General features: G+C 42.6%; 1 protein-coding gene and 1 pseudogene across 2 annotated transcripts in view; both read right to left on the bottom strand.

Moving 5' to 3' along the window:
- LOC121921898 (zinc finger protein 397-like) overlaps window positions 1-20504 on the bottom strand; it is a 942727-nt gene that overhangs the window by 218203 nt on the left and 704020 nt on the right. The window lies entirely within an intron of this gene.
- On the bottom strand, window positions 268-19002 carry LOC121921882 (annotated as a pseudogene).

Below are 20504 nucleotides of genomic sequence, written 5' to 3'. Positions count from 1 at the left end.
TGGTCTCCAAAGTCACTGTCCAATACTCAAACCACTATGCCATGCTGGTTCTACATATTTTTTATAATGCAAATTATTTATATTTTGTAGCACATTTACAGAGTGTAAATAATTGGAAAGAAGACTTACCATAAAAGGCCTTGTCACTTTCTTAGCGGAAAAATAATCTCATGCTAATGGAAAATCATGCTAATGGAAACAGGTAACTCAGACCACTCCAAATTCTATACAACATGGTACAAATTGGTTAGTTATACAAATAAAAAGACTAGTTTTCTCTCTATCTCCCTTACATTGATTTTTGGAAAGACACTCTATTATAGCTGCCATCTCAGCTGGAATTTTTTTGGCTGGGGAATCAGGAAACACAAGGCAACATACTGGTGCCTCATTGTATATAGATGCACTGTTTGTTGGTTATGTTTGTTTCTGTAAAAAAATTAAAATGCTAATTCAAAACATATGCATATAGACTGATCCAGGTATCCCTGGAATGGAATCTTCTGCTTTTTAAAGATCACTTTATTAAGTTTAAGAAATAAAAATAGGAGGAAAAACCAAGTGCTTGAAAGATACTCAATATATCCAAGATATTAAAAGAAAAGACATACAAATCAAGATCTCAGGAAATGGGGAGATAAATATTTCCATCAATTTGGATGTTGGATCAATGATCAAGAGCAGTATTTAAGAGTCAACATTACATTCCCTTTCTTTCTAGTTATAGGGGAGAATGTTTGACTTTTGTCATGATATCAAAGGCATTAAATAACCCCTAGAATGCATACATAGTGAGCTGTGGAGCACTGATAAAAAGAAAGAAGTACAATTTCCCCATTTCCCCCTCTATCTCCATTCAGGCAACCAGAGCCTTCCAAAGTCACTTCCAGTATTTGGGAATGTCAGGTGGTATAGTCCTCATGGGACTGTGGGGTGGTATAGTCCCAACAGGGCTATATCACTAGCCATCCCCAAATCCTGCAAGTGACCTGAAATAAGAGCCACATATAGAGAATACGATGCAGGGTTTGTTTGTTTTTTATGAGAGAGAGCAAGAAGGGTTGTACAAGGTATTCCTTATGTTGAGTTGCTCAGGAAAAAAACAGTATCATCCAATATCCACAAAACAGCGATTCCGTTACTGGGCCAACCAAAATGCATTTTATACATGTTGCAGGCTTTTGAAGCCTCACTGGCTTTTTCATCAGGCAATCATGCTAAAAATCATACAGGAGAAAGAAAGAAAAAATGACAATGTCAATGTCAGTCATAGCTCCTACATTTTTGGTTCAGATACTATGGAGGGGTGTCATGCATTTCTCCTCCTTCTGGCTATGTAGGGGTTGGAAGATTCGGTCCAGAAAATAAACTTTAAATTTCATTAGCAAGAGAAAAAGTTACTGCTTCTACCACATGTATAATATGCATTTTGGTGGCCAATTAATGGTATCACTGTTTTGTAAATTTTGGAGAAGACTGTACTTTGCTATATGGCTAACACGGCTACCCCTCGATATGTTTTCAAAAAAAGAAGATATGGAGGAAAAGAAGATATGGAGGAGGCAACCAACTGCTAGAAGGCTTTCAACTGCAATTCAGCTACTGACAGAACCTCTTTCTCACTACCCATCATGTTTCTGGCATCTATTACAGCATACACCCCTTCGAATTGTAGTAGCACAGCCCAGAATCCTCCAACTTCATTCCATGCTCTCACCAGTATGCAATGGTGGTTCATGGGAATGATGGTCAGGGTTAACTTGGCCAGGGGAAGGACATCTATTGTACCACAGAATGGCCCGAGATAGGAAAAGTGCCTTCTTTTCTATCAGACTATCCCACTCAGGCTAGGGGAATTATGGGGTTAACAGTTGGGGGTAAAAAACATCTGAATTCTGTATCAGCCACTTAGGGGTGAAACAGACGGGCATGAAGGAGTGGCCTCTCACCACTCTGCCTGTGATTGAGCCTGGATCTGGCTGAGACTGTGGCAACTAAACAACCTGCTCTTAGAGGCCACCAGCAAGGAGTTTTTCACTGCTCCTTTTGCTGGCAGCTTTACCTTCCAGCCACACTGGAGGTATGCATCATCTGCACACCACGTCCCCAAAGCAGCTAGAGGCCGCTCCTTTTGACCCATCTGCTTCAGGCTTTAGTTACCTTTCCTGGTCCAAGCCAAACGGAAATATCATTCACAACATGCTCCAGTCGCCAGCGGAACGCACCTCCCACTCACCAATGGCGTATACAACCTCAGAACTAAAATGGAGACATGATGATTTTTTATAGCAGGGGCTGGAAAATTCTGGGGAACTTTATCACATTAGAGTGTTGAAAAATGGCATAAACAAGAAGGGGCAGAGGAAGGAGGCCATGGGCCACCAAAAATGGCCTTCAGGGTCAGCATAAGTCCCACCCCTGCTTTACACAAATCATACGCAAGCAGCAGAGCAAGTAATGAGGTAGCCTAGAACCTTTCAACCCAACATGCTCGCTGTCTACTTTCCTTGAGTTTTTGACGCTGGAGAATGCCATGTCTCCCACTAGTGGTGGCACAAGACATCGCAACTTCCAAGGATTCCTCCATCTCTTTGTGCGGCATGAGCAGATCCTAAGGTTAATTCTCTTCATTTCACCAGACAGACTGGATGAACACAGGAGAAAAAGCAGGATATCGCCAAGATATCCCAGTAACAAATCCAATCTTTTGTCATGACAAAGAGGAGAAAATTCATGTCTATGTATACATATATAGCTATATATCCATATATAAAATAAATAACACATATTGCCAATTGAACCTGCCAGCCCAAGTGCTGAGACAGAAAAAGAATTCTGTTCCCACAATCAAATGGGATTTGTTTAAACCCAGGTTTGCTCAGTGACTGGTCTGTTCTTCATATGCAAAAACACAGTCACTCGCATACAGCACTGATCAGAGAAAGTATTTTCAAGTGTGTTTCTAGGTGTCCATCACAGATTTGCCTTTGTTGGCCAGAAATTCTTTATAGCTTCATTCCATGAAAAAATTGGGTAGAAGTAATTGGGAAGCATTTGCAAAATTATAGTCTGCTTCAGGGTTCGCAACTTAGTGATGACAGGGTCAAGAATGTATCTCCAAATGGTGCCAACAAGGTCTCAACCATATCCATGTTTCTTCCTCATAAGGAACAATATTTCAGATTGGATTGTTGTTTTGAAGCAGGAAAACTAAGACAAAAAGTATCATATTGGCAGTAGACTGTACTTAATCTACCCGCTAGTCTCTGACAGATGGGTATCTTTCCCCCAACAACCACTTTCCCCCTTAACCCAACAGGAAACGTGAATTTTAGGACACTTTCTGCTCCCAAGCTACTTGGGAGCCAAAGGAGAAAATGATGGCATATTGCAAGGTAACAATCTCATCCTTCCACAGATCCTCTTCTCACTTCCCCACAAAATAAATACAGTACCCCCCACACCCAAAAAAAAGCATGGTGAAGAGGTAAGTGGGATATATAGCAAAGAGTGGGTCACAGAGAGAGAGAGATGGGAAAGTAACAAATTAAAAGGATGAAGGAAACAGGCAGCCAGCACAGAACACGAGGGAGGACTGTACCACCTAGACAGTAACTCTTTGGAAGAGGTAATTAAGCCTACAGCAGCCTCCCTCAAATGATGAAATGGCTATGCCATGATTCTTTTTTACGCTATTTTCTCATCTGACTCGGCACCAGCTTTGATCTGGAGTGAACTGAAGAAAAAAGGAAGCCATTCACACCTTCATTGCAGGGCTTCTGCTTCAGCTGTTCCTCCTGCTGCTGCTTCCAGGTAGGCCTCCTCTGAGGCCTGGGAGAGGGCTGACATCAGGGTCAGATTCACACACTCGGGGCACTTCTCTGGGTTCTCTGCACTGGAGGAGAAGATCTTCCCACAGTCGGCACATATAAAGGAGTTCATGCCCAGGTGGCTGCGCTGGTGCCGGATCAGGGCTGCCTTGGCCTTGAAACAGCTCCCGCAGTCTGGACAGAGATAGGGTTTCTCACTGGTGTGGGTCCGTTCATGGGCGATGAGCTGGGAGCTTTCCCGGAAACACTTTCCACAATCTAGGCACATGTAGGGCCTCTCACCTGTGTGGGACCTCTCGTGGGCCACCAGGCTGGAGCGCTGGATGAAGCCCTTTCCACACTGGAGGCAGATGTAGGGCTTCTCACCCGTGTGCGTCCGCTCATGCTTGCTGAGGCTCGATCGGACACTGAAGCTCTTCTCACAGTAGAGGCACTGGTAAGGCTTTTCGCCCGTGTGGGTCCGCTCATGGGCGATCAGCTCTGAGCTCCAGTTGAAGCCCTTCCCACACTCCACACACTTGTGGGGCTTCTCACCTGTGTGGGTCCGGATGTGTGCCATGAGGTGAGAGTTCTGGCTAAAGCTCTTCCCGCACTCAGAGCAGGTGTAGGGCTTCTCCCCTGTGTGAATGCTCTGATGACGGATGAGGTCGGCGCTCAAGCTGAAGCCCTTGCCACACTCCAGGCACTTGTAGGGCTTCTCCCCCCCGGTGGCTCTTCTCATGGAGGACCAGGGTGGCCTTCTGGCTAAAACTCTTCCCACACTCCAAGCAAGTGTAGGGCTTCTCCCCCGTGTGGCTCCGCTCATGAATGATGAGGCTGGAGCGCTGGTTGTAGCTCTTCTCGCATAGCAGGCACTTGTAGGGCTTCTCCCCCGTGTGGGTCCTCTCATGAAGCTGGAGGTGGGAGCTTTGACTGAAGCGCTTGTCGCAGTGGGAGCACTTGAAGGGCTTCTCCCCCGTGTGGGTCCGCCCATGCGTATTCAGGGTTGACCGCTTCCCAAAGCTCTTGCCACACTCGTTGCATTTGTACGGTTTCTCCACCACAGGCGGCAGGGGTTTGTCCGGGCCACCAAGCAGCAACGGAGTTTGACTCAGACTTGTCCCAAAAGTCTTCGAGATCTCCTGGCCCTTCTTCTGGAGGAAGCCCTGCTGGATCGCAAACTCACTGAAATCGAAAAAGCCTCCTCCAAATGGAATGGAGATTGGCCCTCGGTCCTCCAGTGAGCGGACCACAGAAGCTCCGGCCTGTCTCTCATCCCGGCAGAAGCTGACTTCATCTCCCCCCCACATCATCCTGTTCAGCTGAAGTCGCTCCGAACTAGCCAGTGAACTCGCCCCTTCATTGTTCTGGCATAACCAGCCGGCTGCAGATGTCAGAAAAAATAAAAGAGAATTCAAAATCAGGTACAGGGACACAAGGTCAAGGTAGACAAGGGATGGGAGTCATTCAGATCAACCTAGGGGAATCAAAGAAGCCCTCACAATTAGTACCTGCTGAGAACTGTACTCTCTACAGATTTGTCTAATCCTCTTTTAAAGCCATCTGAGTTGGTAGTAATCATTACCTCATGTGGCAGTGAGTTCCACAGTTAAATGATGTGTCCTGAAACCCCTCACCATTCCGCTTCATTAAATGAGCCCACAGTATTATGAGAGAGGAATTTAAACTTCTCTACCTTCTCAATATCATGCATAATTTCTTAAATCTCAGAAGAAGAAGGAACTACCATACAGGTTCATGTACACATCAACCTCAAGTGTAAGTCAAGGGAAGGTTTCAGGGTCAAAATCATGGATATGTTGAGGGTAAAATTTAGGGGGCTATAACAAAGGATGGAAAGGGGAAAACACCACTTTTGTTGCTTCTTTTCTTTCTCTGGACATCTGACCACCTAATACCACTTCCCTGGTACTGGAGGAGAGGTTTTAACATCAGGTTGGAGAGGAAAGGAAGTGGAGTTTAATGGGGTGTTGAATGGAGTTAAAAGGCTTTGAAACTGGACTGGGAAGGGGAAGAAGTGGAGTTAAAAGGGGTGTTTCTTTGATGGGAAGAGAAGGCTTTCAGATCAAACTGGGAAGGGGAAGAAGAAAAGCTAAAAGGGGTGTTTCTTTGATGTGAAGAGAAGGCTATCAAATCGGACTGGGAACCTCTTTCACACATACATGCAAGAAAAAACTCCTGTCTCGAGGCACAAAGAGTGAGGCATCGGGTGGTGCTTGTTACAGGACCTTTCTAAGCAGTATTATGTATTGACCTGTATATAAGTTGACCCAGGATTTTAGGGCCAAATTTGGGGCATAAATGTCTCGACTTATAGGCAAGTATATATGTTAAGTCTGAGATCTTCCACATGCAAAGCATGTTTTCTTATTACTGCGCTCTGACTTCTCCTCCAAAGCCTATTAAACTAAATAGATCTTTGGTCCCATTTACCCTCTGATATTCTTAGTGAGTAAGGGGCTGAATAGATCCGTGTTTAATGCTCGACCGCATGGTTAAGGACGTCATGGCGCTCCTTTGGCACAGCATTTAAACGCACTGCACCAAAAGATCACTGAAAAGCTGGCACCATGGTGGCAAAGGCGTCTTTTCGCCGGCACTAAAAGGAGAGACATTTTGCCTTTCTTTTTGGAGCCGGCAGGGTGCTCAATCAGGGCTGTGGGGTGTAGTGGCCGCAGCCCTGATCCAGTGAGGAAAGGGGGCTGCGGCAGGCCACTCCAAAGGGGTGGTCTGTTTAGCCCCTACATCATCATATAATGGTAAACCAGGTTACAGTTTGTTGTATTCTGGCTTATTGTTACAGCCAAACGAGCCCACACAAACAAAACACAGTTTGTTAGCCAGCTACAAACCATGCATAGATATCATAGTTTTATTGTTAGTATACCAATTTGGGCTTGTTTAAACCATGGCATGTCATTACATGTAACTTTTGGAACATGTCTATACCTTGTTTCCCTAGTTCCTTACCCTGAAACAGAATATGACAAAACAAACAGGGGACAAATAGAAATGGAGAAAAGAATAAATTTTGTGAAGGTTAAGGGAACATCAATGGTTACTAATCAAGCTATCTATATAATAATGGTTAGGATAGTCAGTGATGGAGACTGCAGTTGCACTTGTCTTACTGGTGGGCTTCCTATATTATTATTATTATTATTATTATTATTAGTTTATTTGTATTTTCCCACTTCTCCCAACGGATCTCCATACCAGAAATCTCCATACGATGGCAATCATATCTAAAATACACATCATAAAAACATCAAACGATATAAAATCTCATTACAACAATCACAGGGCAGCGGTCAGGTTATACCATTTTAACTGGAAGTAGGTTTTTCCATCATTCTTTATAGAAGGTCAGATGGATATGCCCGCCGGAAGAGATCTGTCTTTAGTGCCTTCTTAAAGGCGTCTAAGGTCGTAATAAGACGGATCACTTCTGGCAGATTATTCCATAACGTGGGGGCCAAAGCTGTGTATGCTCTTTTAGAAATAGCTGATAATCTGATCTTTGGATAGTCTAATAAGCTCTTCCCTGTTGTCTTGAGGGTGTGGAGCGGATTGTGTAGGGAGAAGTGTTCCCTCAAGTAACTCGGGCCCAAGCCATGTAGGACTTTAAAGGTAATCACCAACACTTTGTATTGCGCCCGGAAGCTGATTGGCAGCCAGTGTAAGGATTTTAAGACATGTGCTATATGGTCTGACCTGGAAGTTCCAGTAATCAATCTGGCTGCTCCATTTTGAATTAGCTGAAGCTTCCGAACCTGGTACAAAGGTAGCCCCATGTAGAGTGAATTACAGAAATGTAAGCAAGAGATTACCAGTGCGTGTACCACCATTTCAAGGTCCTTTCGGTCCAGGTAGGGACGCAGCTGGCGTATCAACTTAAGCTGGTACCAAGCAATCCTGGCCATCGCATCCACTTGAGATGATAACTGTAGAGATGGATCCAGGAGTACTCCCAAACTGCAGACTTTGTCCTTAGGGGTAAGTGTGACCCCATCCAGGACTGGGTGAAAAATCTCCGTCCCTGGACTTGGGGTACCTATCACGAGTACCTCCATTTTCTCTGGATTCAGTCTGAGTTTCTTTTCCCTCATCCAGCCCATTACTAAAGCCAGGCAGGTATCCAGTGGAGAGATGTATCATTAGTCACTGTATCAGTCGGAGACATAGAGAGGTAGATCTGGGTGTCATCAGCGTACTGATAACACTGTGCTCCGTGTCTTCGGATGATCTCTCCCAGCAGCTTCATGTAAATGCTAAATAGCATGGGGGACAGAATGGCGCCTTGAGGGACATCAGATGTCAGTTCTCTTTTAAAGGAGCAACTATCCCCCAGCCTCACCATCTGGAATCTGTCTGAGAGGTAGGAACAGAACCACTGGAGTGCAGTGCCCCCAATACCCAACTCTCTCAGGCGTTCCAGAAGGATACCATAGTCAATGGTATCAAAGGCTGCTGAGATGTCCAAGAGCACCAGCAGGGTCACACTTCCCCTGTCGATGCCCATCGATCAAGGCGACCATGGCCGTCTCAACTCCGTATCCTGCTCTGAAGCCAGTCTGAAATGGGTCCAGATAATCAGCTCCATCCAGGACAGCGTAGAGTTGAAAGGCGACTGCCCTCTCGATCACCTTGCCCAAGAACGGTAAAAGGGAGACCAGTCTGTAATTGTTTCTCATCAGGGGACCTAGAGGGGGCTGACTGATCACTATATGAACAAAATTTTGGACTAGATACAGTTTTAGTCCTGACCCAGCAGGGCACTTCCTATTTTCTTAATCATTTGATTATCTCTAGTCCAGTTCATAAGCATAGATGATGATGATAACAAAAACAATAAAAATATTTCTTTGTCGCCTTTCCTCAAGGCTTGAGGCAGGGTAACATGAACGTTTACCATGATGTGCATATATGGCTATACTGTCATGCCATAAAAATTCCAGACACCATATCTCAGAATCCTAGAGTTGGAAGCGACCCCAAGGGCCATCCAGTCCAACCTCTAGCCATGCAGGAACACACAATGAAAGCACTCCTCACAGATGGCCATCCAGCCTCTGTTTAAAAACTTCCAAAGAAGGAGACTCCACCACACACCACGGCAGCATATTCTACTGTTGAACATGTGTTACCATCAGGAAGTTCTTAAGGTTTAGGTGAAATTTATTTCCTGTAGCTCGAATCCATTGTTCCGTGTCCTTGTCTCTAAAGCATCAGAAAACAAGCTTGCTCCATCCTTGATATGACATTTCTTTAAATATTTAAACATGGTTATCATGTCCCTTGTTAATCTTCTCTACCCTAGGCTAAACATACCCAGCTCCTTACACTGGTCCATATAGGGCCTGGTTTCCACCTTCACCATTTTGGTCACCCGTCTCTGGACACGCTCCAGCTTGTCAATAACCTTGAACTGAAAAAGAATCACCTTTGAGTCTCAACATCATCTCCTGGAAGGCAGTGCTGTTCTGACAGAAATCACCATACCGCTGCCTTATGTCCTCTAGTCTAAGAGGCGTAGACTCCTCATCTTCCCTGGTGATTAAGAGAGAGAAATTAGGGCAAATTTGGATCACTTCTTCAAAATTCAGACTAGAACCCAGAGCAGATTCACTACCCACAGACTTAGAAGCCATCAGCTGCTACTGATGTAATGGGGAAGGGAGCATGGTTATCTAGGGAATGCTAGAGGGCTGAACTGTGGGCCAATGGATTGCTCCCCACCCCTGACATAGCGGGTCCTGGAATCATATTACCAGTAAAACAAACAAACTAATAGATGCCCCACTGCACTGGTGTTTCATTTTCCTTACAACTTGAAATCCCTTCTGGCTCCTTTTCCCTTATGAGAGAAACTGGAAGAAAACATTTTAAGACGGTCACATATCACCAAGGACTACTCCAGGTTGACTGAAGGAAGAGAAAATTTGTGATACTGGAGAAGGAGGAGAATCAGCTGCACAGAAATACAGAACTCAAAAAATGGCCATGTAACAGCCTGGTTCTTACCTGCTCTTGATGCTTCCAGCTTCCTGCAGGGAAGAAGGGGGAAGAAAGGACATAAACAGTAAGATGCACAGAAGAAAAACTTTTGCTTTTTCTAGAAAGCAAAAGTCCAGTGGAATCATTACTTTTTAACTTTTTAGTTAATTTTATGAGTTCAAGGAGTGACTCAGTTTTATCCCTGTATGTATTTTGATATCATGTATTTTATTGTAGATATGATCAGTTGTTGATATGGTCAATTGACTAATCAATAAACTTGTTGCATAAGGCAAGACAAGACGTGAAGAGATAAGTAGAAAGAAGTAGTCGGCCCTCTACATTCGCATGTGTTTGGGATACAGGACTGCTGCAAAAGTGGAAAAATCATGAATATCTCTAACCCCCCCCCCCCCCCCCCCCATCTTAAACACACTGCAGAAATAATCCAGTTTGAGACTGCTTTAACTGCCCTGGCTCAATGCTAGGGAATTCTGAGAACTGTAGTTTTGTGAGGCATTTAGCCTTCTCTGTCAGACAACTCTGCTGCCACTAAAAGCTGCAATTTCTAGCATTCCTTAGCACTGAGCCAGGGCAGTTAAAGTGGTTTCAAACTGAATTATTCTTGCTGTATGTTTTGGACCCCAGTCTATGTTGCTATTTCTATCGGCAAAGGAACCCGAGTTCCATCCTACTGTAGTGGGGCATGCCAGGCCTCGTAGTCCTGGACATGGCTGGAGAGGAGGAATGCAGCCACAGCAGGGTGACCAGTGCTAGGCAAGGCTCTGAGGTGGATGGGGAAATAGGGATACTCAGTGTTATTTCATGCATTTATGAGTTACTAAACTTTTTTTTAGTTTTCGCTACATTTTCTAATCTATGTATGTTGTCTGTGATTTTCTGCAATAGGCTACAAAACCTTTTTTTTAAAAAATTGCATTTAATTATTGATGGCAAACTAACAAATAATCAAATTTGCAAAATTTAAAGCTGAGAAAGTCAAGGTTCAACAGTATAACACTGCCTAAGGCAGAATTGGATTTGTGGAACTAATTGCCACAAGATGTTCCAACGGATAATAGCACATTTTTAAATGATAACCTCTCAGTTGGAATGACAGTTTACATGTCATATCAACACACTGCTACTAAGAGAGCTTATGATTCTGTGTGTGTGTGTGTATCTGTACCTTCATGTCACCTGTCCCACAAAAAGATAAAAACACCAGACAACTGAGAAAAAGAAAAAAATGAGAAAAATATGCTATGGAATTCTGGGATTTATAGTTTCATGGACCACCAGAGTTCTCTGACAGGGAAGGCTAAATATCTCACAAAATTACAGATCTCAGATTTCCGTAGCACTGAGTCATGGCAGTTAAAGTGGTGTCAAACTGCTTTAATTTCTCCAGCGTGCCAGCAGCCTTAAACAAAAATCTAACCACTATGTAGCTTTTAGAAATAATGTGAGGGATGTAAATATAGGAACATCTTTAAATGCATTCATAATTTTAAAAAATCCCATAATTTTTCCAGCAAAAGGTTAGCTTGGGGGAAAAAATGGAAGCAGGAAAAATCAACAACACCCAAGTTTTTTCTCCCTGTATTTTTTATGTTTTTGTTCTAGTTTTTCATATGTCTAATGGGAAGAAAGCATAATAAGCAGATGACATCTTAATTTAGCTTGACCACAGTTTGAAGCTTTCGGAAAAAAGCAGACCTTGGCTATTTGAGGTGGTAGGTACTCCACACAACAGAGACAGGAGGGCATCCTAGAAACTTACCACTATCTCCTTGCTGTTGTTCTCTCCCTGTCCATCCTCTGCATCCCCCTCTGTTTTAGGGTCAATCACTTCTGTATCAACTGACACCTTTGAATAAAAAGGGGGAAAACGGTACTGTTAACAAAACCAAAAGGTAGGCTCTTCTTTTGCTGACTTTGCCTCTATTTTAAAAAATATTAAAGATTAATAACACAATCAAACAATGGATACACTTGTAAATCACAATAAGCCACCACGTGTGTTAATTATGGTTTGTTGTTTAAGCTATGACGTGCATGATTAAACAAACAAACCATGCCTTATCTTCCCCATGACTGGTTTGCTTCTGCCCTAGAAATTTTGTATGCCTCTGTTTCATGGTGGGTGGACTGCTAGCGAACAAACCAGGGACAAGCCATGTCACAACAGCTATGGTTTAAAGAAAGCATGATGCATAATCTAATAAACATGGGAAGTCGAAGGCTTTCATGGCCGGCATCCATAGTTTTCTGCTGGAGAAACATCAGGAAGAAACTCTGCTAGATCATGGCCACAGAGCCCGAAAAACCCACAAAAAACTAATAAATGTGGGTTCTGAATATGGTTTGCTAATTAACAAACTTTGGTTGGCTAGCAGAAGTGAGTCTGCACATCATAACAAACCACATTTCAACAAACCACATTATGGCTCATTGTAATGCAAGAGTATAGTCAATATTTCACCATCCTGAAATTTCATTAAGACGGTCCTTCTTGCGGCCCAGAAGAGACGCCGCAAGGCGCTAGTTGCGCACTCGCGGCATCACTTCCGTCGCGCGACGTGCGGACGCAGAGTGTCCGTTACGTCAAAATGGTGGCGGCCGTGTGGAACGGCCGCCGCCATTTGTTACAGACTCAGTCCGTGCTAGGGTTAGGGGCGTCTGGAAGAGACTGAGTCCGTCCTAGGGTGCCCGTCTATAACAGGCCTAAGTTTCAAATAAGACAACACTCAAACCAAGTTGAAAAACAGCACAATGAATCAGCATATCATGATTAAATAAATTAAAGATTTGAGTAAGCCTCTTTTGGACACTTGTGGTCCCTTTGCTCCTTCTTTTGCAAAGTCATGAGTACACCAGAAAGGCTCTCTTTTAGCACAGTTTTCCATTACATCTGAACCAGCAAATTATAGTTTTCAGCTTTGGAATAAACTATGACAGTAAACTAACTTCAGATCTACAGTTTAATAACTTTGTTTCTTCCCATGTTGGACAAAATAGGAACCTATTTATTTATTTGTATCCCACCCTCCCTCCAATGAGCTCAATAGATCTTCTTTCTCCCCACTTTCTCTGCACAACAACCATGTGAGGTAAGCCAGCCAGCCAGCCTTAGAGAGTGCATGATTGATCCAAGATCACGCAAGAATTGCATGACAAAGCAACATCCTAACAACTATGCTGCACTATGGTTAAATGATAACTTCCAGGGGACCTTTAATATAACACAAACATAGCACTCAGATTCCACTTGGAACTGCTATGGGTGCAACCTACAGAATCCTAGGGTTTGTAGTTTTGTCAGGCACCAGAGCTTTCCGATTGAGAATTCTACATACCCCTTTCGAAACTGCAGATCCCAGGATTCCACACAATGAAACCAAGCCAGTTGACATGGAATCAAACTGTGTAGTTTAAAAGTGCTCATTTCTTCCTGTCTCAAAATGAGGAGCAAAGAATGCTGGCTTTCCATCCATGATACAGCATGCATCTATACTATAGAAAATAATGCAATTTGACACCACTTTAAGTGCTGTAGCTCCATCCTGTAGAATACTGGGAACTGTAGTTTAACAAGGTCTTTAGCCTTCTCTGCCAAAGAGTGCCAGCGTATCACAAAACTACAAATCCCAGGATGGAGTCATGGCAGTTGAAGTGGTGTCAAACTGCATTTCTACAGTGTAGAAACACGCCCAGTGACCCAGAATCAGGGTCAGCTACAAATTTATTTGCTTCCAAACTTCTAAAACACCTCACAAGGCTGTTGTGAAGACAGAGGAAGACAGACAGCAACATCCTGAGGTCAGGTCCCTTCACTGGACTGTAACTCCAAGAATCCCTCAATCAGCATGGACTCAGGCCATGTTATCTAGGAGATTTTGAAAGCTGTTGTCCAAGAAAGCAATTTCTCCTCCCCCTACAAACTACCAAAAGCTCATTAGTACCTTGTCATGGTTTCTGTATTCATCTTCTTTGGCATCTTCAGTTATTAATTCTTCACTGCTACTCTCATCCTCTGTTTTAATCCTGTTTTCTCCAGTTTCTAAGAGGTCTGTCAGAGTCTCCTTTGATTCCTGGGGAGGGAAGTGGGAAAGAAAGAGGGGGGAGGGGGAAATCACTGAATTTTGTTCCAAATCAGAGCACCACTGACATTTCTGTGGTTCAAAGAACTCAATGAGAAAAGTGCATGAGGACAGTCCTGTTACTGATTCCCTTTATACTTTTCTGTCTGCCAGTCTGCAGGAATATAATTCTAGAGTTGGAAGAGACTTCAAGGGTCACCCAGTCCAATCCCCCACTGTGCAGAAATGCATAATCAAAGCACCCCCGACAGATGGCCATCCAGCCTCTGTTTAAAAAACCTCCAAAGATATATACTGTATTGGTTTTTACTTGCTAAAACTAAGGTGACATAGAATGACAGAATCACAGAGTTGGAAGAGACCACAAGGATCATCAAGTCTAATACTCTGTCATACAGGAACACACAATCAAAGCACCCCCGACAGATGGCCATCCAGCCTGTTTAAAAACCTCCAAAGAAGAAGACCCCACAACTCTCAGAGACAGCGTTTTCCACTGTCAAATAGCTCCTATTATCAGGAAGTTCTTATTAATGTTTAGCTTGAATCTCTTTTCCTGTAGGTTGAATCCCTTGCTCCATTTTGTAGTCTCTGGAGCAGCAGAAATCAAGCTTGCTCCATCCTCAATAAGACCTCCCTTCAAATATTTAAACATGGCTATCACGTCACCTCTTAAACTTCTCTTTTCCAGGCTAAATATACCCAGCTCCCTAAGCCATCCCTTATAGGGCACAGTTTCCAGACCTTTCACCATTTTGGTTAAAGAACCAGAGTTACCCTTCTGTTTTAAACCACTACATGGTGAAAAATAGGGATGTGACTTCAACTTGCCTGTCAATTTATAGCAACTCTATGAATTTCACAGGAAAGGTCTTCATAGGCAAGGAATACTGTGGACCCTTGTTATACGCTGGGGTTTGGTTCCAGGATCCGCTGTGTATAACAATTGTTGTAAACAATTTACTATGCCCCTACCTCATGATCCTGTAGTGAGGAAGAAAGACTGGGAGTATCTTGGGAAGCAGATAACTGTCCATCCATAAACCCAGAAAAATGGTCCACCTCCTAGAACAAAGTGCCTGTTAAACAACTGCAATTAAGACCAAAGAAAGCCATTTTAAAGAGTCTGCTGTGATGCTCCAGCTGTAGAATCCCCCAGAGGCCAGACTGGCACTGACAAAGGCCTAATTCCAGTATCAAATTAAAAAGTGGCTCTTCTCCAAATTTTTGAGGCCCAAGGTGAAGCCATGTCTAGGCTGTGAGAGCACACAATGGCTTTAATTTGGCTTACATTTAAAATGTACCCTCCCATAGATATTATCAAAATAGGGTGGATTAAAAATATTTTAACAAAAAATAACATTTAAGGGGATAACCCATCTTACACCTATTGTAATTCATTGCAATTACTTCTATTTCCATTGTCCACACTGAGTGCTGTTCCTTTATGTGTTCAAACAGGCACCACTAATGAATTAAAAGGCGTTATCAGCAAACTTCAGGAAACTCAAAGTTTGCAAATGTGTGAAAGATAGTTAAGTAAAAACCCTATACAGTATCTGGAGCACAGGAAGGAGAAGAGACCTTGAAAACATGCGCAGTAGCTTTGGAAAGCTGACTGGCTAGTTTTGGTGGGAAAATGAAACAGGATAATATACTTAATATAATAATATACTTTATTTGTATACTGCTCTTCTGAAACTATCAAAGCTGCAATCCTGAAGGAAGAAACAATTTATGCTGCAATTTTCTGCTGCAGTTCCTACTGGTAATCTAGAATAATAAAACTTTCTTGCCAAATGCTAAATAGGACATAATACTTCTGTTCTATGAGAAGAAATGATCGGGCAAGCCGCTGAACCTATCTTTAATGCAGCTTTCCTAATCTGCCAATTAACAAACTTTGTGGACTGAAGTACCCACCAACCCCAGGTAACATGGTAAATGGTAAAGAGTAATGGAAGTTGGAGCATAAATAGACAACACCTGGTTGGGAACAGCTGTACTAAGGCAGGAGTGGGTATGAACTCTGATTCTCAACAGCTCTTGTTACTGGCCAGTGTGGCTATGGATGAAGGGAAATGAATTTCGTTTCCAAAAGGTTACCTTTCACCGTCTTGAGGTAGTCCTCCTGTTTTATCATTCCCCACCCTTTGTATTGGAGGTGGAAAAACCCTGATCTCTCACCACTGGCCAAGGTGTCTGGGGCTGGTGGGAAATGGAGTTCCAAAACATTGGGAAGATCACAAATAAATAACATATGTCTCTATTCCTCGTGCGTACCCACCAGTCAAACTATTATCAATATGTTTTCTTTTTTATTGTCTCCAAACTGTCTCTGCAGTATTTCTTTTTATTTGGGTTATATCTTCACTTAGGAGCCATTTCAGGGTTGTTTACATTCCAGAGCAGAGAATCTGACATGACCTGAATCCTTCATCCTGCCAAACTTTGCCCTCGATACAATTCAATACTATAATTTTCAACTCCTGAGCATAAGTAAAACTGCAATTCAAATCTACACTCTACAGTCCTATCTCTTTTTCTACCTGGCCCCATCTCTATTCCTGACTGGTCCTATCTCTATTCAAGCCTCTGATTCCTATCTTGGGCCCCCCTATAGACCCCACCAACAGAACTCCATGAGCTGTAACTAGCTGGCTCTACCCAGACTTGCCTGTCACTGCATCTAAGGGATGATTTCCTAATTTAGTGCAACAAGATCAAGGTGCTGGAAAAGGAGAATGTAATTCCTACTAGTAATGAATTGATGGTTGCCTGTTCATTCTCTTTGCTGTCTCCTTGCAGCACCTGTTCACAGTCTCTTGACTCATCCGTTTTATTGTTCATGTTATCCAGATACTCCTCTACCACATCCTGAAGGAAAAAACGAAAGGGGAATGAAAATGTAGCATCCATGCTTCATTTAAACATGCATTTTAAAGTAAATTACATTCCCAAATGTGCAGTGTGTCATTAGTCCGTAAATGTACCTCAACAGAACCCAATTAAGTGTTTAACATTCCCTTCTAGTCTATTCAATTTATTGTGGGGGGTGAGGTTCAAAGGTTCTGGAGACAAATTTCCCACCTGCTATGAGCCATTGGGGGCTGCTCTGAGTAGTTTTGTGAGACATTTAGCCTTCTCTGTCAGAGCTCTGGTGCCACAACAAACTACAAGTCCCAGGATTCCTAGCACTAAGCCAGGGCAGTTAAAGCAGTCTCAAATTGGATTACTTCTCTCTTCTTTCAACTCATACCTGCATTTTCTCCTCTGCAATCTTTTCTGTTTTGGCATCCATGATCAAACTGTGATGGTCCCCAGGACAATGTGGCGATCCTGTTAGGGAGGGAAGGAGAGACTGGTCAGCCAGTTTCCAAAAGGGGCTGAAAAGAAAGCTGGAAAGAAAATAAACCACCCTTGTCTTACGGTGCACCAACACTGTAGAAATAATGCAGTTTGACACCACTTTAAGTGCTGCAGCTCCATCCTGTTGAGTCCTGGACTTTGTAGTTTTGCAAGGTCTTCTAGCCTTCTCTGCCAAAGCCGGCTGGTCCCTCGCCAAACTACAAATCCCAGGCAGTTACAGTTGTGTCACGCTGAATTATCTTTACAGTGTAGATGCACCTCAGTGAGGCAGAGAAACAGGTGGGAGGGCTCTTTTCATTCTGAAAATCTATAACTACAAGTGTGCATGTGTGTGTGTGTGTGTGTGTGTATGATGAGTCCACACCATCCAAGACTGAGATCTGAAGAGCTTCAGCTGAAAAGTTGGCCCTGCGTTCCCTAACACATTCTGCATGGAGATGCCAACAATGCCTCTGAACATATGTAGAGTGCCACTGGCACCCCAGGAAGCAAGCAGGCTCACTTCAACACCCAGCTGTCTGGAAGAGGAGAAGAAAAAGAATAAGAATAGGAATTGGTCCAAAAAGGCAAAGGGATGAAGGACATGGTTTTTGTTGCGGTTGTTTAAAGCTGTTCAGCATGTACAGAAAGTATTCCTTTCTCTCAAAAAGAAAAAGAAGAGGCAACGGCTGAGGAAACAGGATGAAAAAGGGAAAATGCCTCGGTGCATGTAAAGTATTCCTTTTTCTTAAAAAGAAGAATGGGAAAAGAAGAAGAAGAAAGGAGGCAAAGGGTGGAGGGACAGGACTGAAAAGGAAAATGCCTTGGAGCATGCACAGAATTATTCCTTTTCCTTAAAAAAAGATGAGGGAAAATGTGGAGGAACAGGATGAAAAAGAAAAATGTCTTGGAGCATGTAAGGAAAGTATTCCTTTTTCTGAAAGAAGAAGAAGAAGAAGAAAAGGGAAAATAGGTAGAAGAACAGGATTAAAATAAAAAATGCTTCTGAGCATGTACAGAAAGTATTCCTTTTCTTAAAACGAAAAAGAAGGAGATAAAAGAAGAGGATTAAAAATAAAAATATTTTGGAGCATGTACAGAATGCTTTCCTTTGTCTTAAAAAGGATTAAAAAAGAAGGGGAAGAAGAAGAATAAAAGAGCAAATGGTTGGAGGAACAGGATGAAAAAGAAAAGTGCTCTGGAGCATGTACAGAAAGCATTCCTTTTTTAGAAGAATAAGAAAAGAAGCAAAGGAACAGGGTTGTCTTTAAAGAAGGATCAGGATGAAAAACAAAACTGCTTTGGAGCATGTACAGAGAGCTTTCCTTTTTCTTTAAAATGATAATAATAAGAGAAGCAAAGAAACAGGATTTTTTTTAAAAGAAGGAATAGGATGAAAAAGAAAAAATGCTCTGGAGCATGTGCAGAAAGTATTGTTTTTGTTGTTTTATATATATAAAAAAATATTCCCAAGCCCTTGCCAAGGATGAAGCAGGGCCAGGTCTCACCTCACCCTTGTCCCAAAAAGGGAGGCTGAGCTGGAGTCCAGGCCTTGCTGCTGCTGCTGTTGCAATTCGTTCAGGCGAGGGTTCCTCTGAGCATGTGCAGAGTGCAGAATGCAGCCTGGGCCAAAATAAGCTCTTCCCCCCTTTTGCAGCAACAGCAGCAGCAGTTCATAGGGACGGAAAGGGAAACAGCCGCCGCCGCTTTCCGGGGCGTCAACGCTGATGAGGAGGGGGGAGCCTCTGAGCATGTGCAGAGTGCCATCCACCCCTCTCCCTCCCACCCTTCACCTCAGGAAGTCCTTCCCTCAAATAAATGATAAAAGAGACACGGTTTCAGACACAAACATGGCAAGAGAGAGGCCTTTATTCAAGCTCCTGAATGTGAGGGTCTTCGAGGAGGAATGGCTATGTGACCTCAAACTTAAACCACCTCAGAAGTACCAGAGAAATGGCGAACTCTGGGGGTTGTAGTTTCCCAAAGCAGACTTGGGAGCTCAAAATGGCCGCTCTGAGGCCTGTTCCCAAACTACACTTCCCAGGCTCCCTTGCGCGGAGGAAGAAGGCACCCTCAGGACCGGCCCTGAGGGAAATAATGGCCTATAATCAACGGTGGCCTTTAAGGGTTTTTTTTTTGGACTTCAGCTCCCAGAAGCCTCAGCCACGTTGGCCAATAGCCTGGGATTCTGGGAGATGAAGTCCAAAAAAATCCCTTAAAGGACACAGTTTGGGAGGAATTCCTGGCCTAAATGGACCTTTTCAACATTTTATTTTTTATTATTATTATTTTGGGAGTATAATTTACCACAAGTTTTTTTTAAAAAAGGAGTCCTCTTTTTTTGTGAAGGGTTAATACTGACTCTTTCTTAGAAGTGTGTAAGGCAGAAACTGGGATGAAACTGGATTAAAGTGGCACTGTGTAGAATAGGATACAGTTCCTGGGGTTGGAGGGCGAAAATTAATATTAAATTATAATTAATATTAATAATCAAAATTAATTAATATCAATCAACATTATTAATATTGTTAATCGATAGTAATTAATATTTATTTTTGCCAAAATATTTAATTAAAATTTGCATTTATTTATTTTAATATATTTAATTAAAATTAAATTTTAATTATTTTAATAATATTTAATTAAAATTAAATTTTAATTATTATTTTAATAACACTTAATTAAAATTAACATTTAATTATTATTTTTAATAATATTTAATTAAAATTAAATTTTAATTAAATATTTAATTAAAATTAAAATTAACTTATTATTATCATTTAATATATATGACAAGAAAAATGTCTTGTTTTTAAACTTTCTGGACCTCTGGTTGCCAGAAATAAGGAGCTGGTAACTAAAAAAACAAAACAAACAAAAAACATTAGCTGCATCTACACTGCACAATTGACACGGTTTGACACCGCTTTAACTTCCTTGCCTCCATGCTATGGTATTCTGGGATGTGTAGTTTTCGGAGGTATCAGCGTGCCAGGTAGCCTGAGCTGTGGTAGACTAGGGTCGCATCTGCACTGCAACATTAACTCAGTTTGGCACCAGTATAATTGCTATGGGATTCTGGGATTTTGTAGTTTTGCAATATAATTACTATGGGATTCTGGGATTTGTAGTTTTGCAACGTATCAGCATGCAAAGGGACCTTGCAGCACCTTTGGTCCAAAACACAAGATCCTTCGGTAGACTAGGGTTGCATCCACACTACAGA

This window comes from Sceloporus undulatus, chromosome 2 (genome assembly GCF_019175285.1).
Source record: "Sceloporus undulatus isolate JIND9_A2432 ecotype Alabama chromosome 2, SceUnd_v1.1, whole genome shotgun sequence".
Taxonomy (NCBI): domain Eukaryota; kingdom Metazoa; phylum Chordata; class Lepidosauria; order Squamata; family Phrynosomatidae; genus Sceloporus; species Sceloporus undulatus.
Note: the sequence above shows the minus strand (reverse complement) of the source record. Positions and strands in the feature narration are given on the sequence as shown.